Source organism: Penaeus chinensis, chromosome 36 (assembly GCF_019202785.1).
Source record: "Penaeus chinensis breed Huanghai No. 1 chromosome 36, ASM1920278v2, whole genome shotgun sequence".
NCBI classification, from domain to species: domain Eukaryota; kingdom Metazoa; phylum Arthropoda; class Malacostraca; order Decapoda; family Penaeidae; genus Penaeus; species Penaeus chinensis.
Genome location: NC_061854.1, coordinates 32,431,261 through 32,432,002, shown reverse-complemented (window position 1 = coordinate 32,432,002; position 742 = coordinate 32,431,261).

The following is a 742-nucleotide window of genomic DNA, read 5'->3' as shown; positions in this document are numbered from 1 at the left end:
GCGCCAGAGCCACCCTTTGGCCGGGCAGTGCCAGGCAGTCGGCTCCTCTGACAGTCGTGGCACTCGCGAGACCGTGTGCATTGCCGTCGTCGGCCTCCTTTCCTTCCCTGGCCGTTCGGGCACTCTCGGCCTCTGGCGTGACACGACTGACCGCTGGCCCTCCCGCTGCCGCCCGCCCGCGTCCAGTGCCTCTGGCAGGCGTGTGTGACTGGCGCGGGTCACTCTACACCTGCGCGGGGCCCGGGGGCCGAGGGAGCCGAGGGGGCCGAGGGGTTGGGGCGAGTGGCTAGCCCGAGCGAGTGGTTAGTGCTCGCGGTGAGGTCATAGTCTCCGTACACTGGCCGGCACCACGTGACGTCGCGCTTCCTCCTGCCGCTACCGCCGCCGTCGCTGTGAGGGGAAGAGTGTACCCGTTTTGGTTCTGGGGGCATGAGGGGGTACGGCAGGTGGCGGGGGGGATCCTGACCCAAGTTACGCAGGCGGGCCAGGCTGGGCCGGCGCGAGGGTGCGTGTGCGTTCAGAGGCTCACTCGGCCCCGTGTGTTTACCTGCTCTGTTTACCTCGGCGCCACTACCGCTATAAACAAGGCCGTGTGGAGGCCGCGGGATCACGGTCGAGCGCGGACGGAGGTGAATGAGTGCCTGCCCCGTGCCAGGCCGTGGAGGAGGGGCCAAGCGCAGCAACAGTTCCGTTACATGACGTAGTGCTTAACCAAGTGTTTTGAGATCATACAAATCAATCT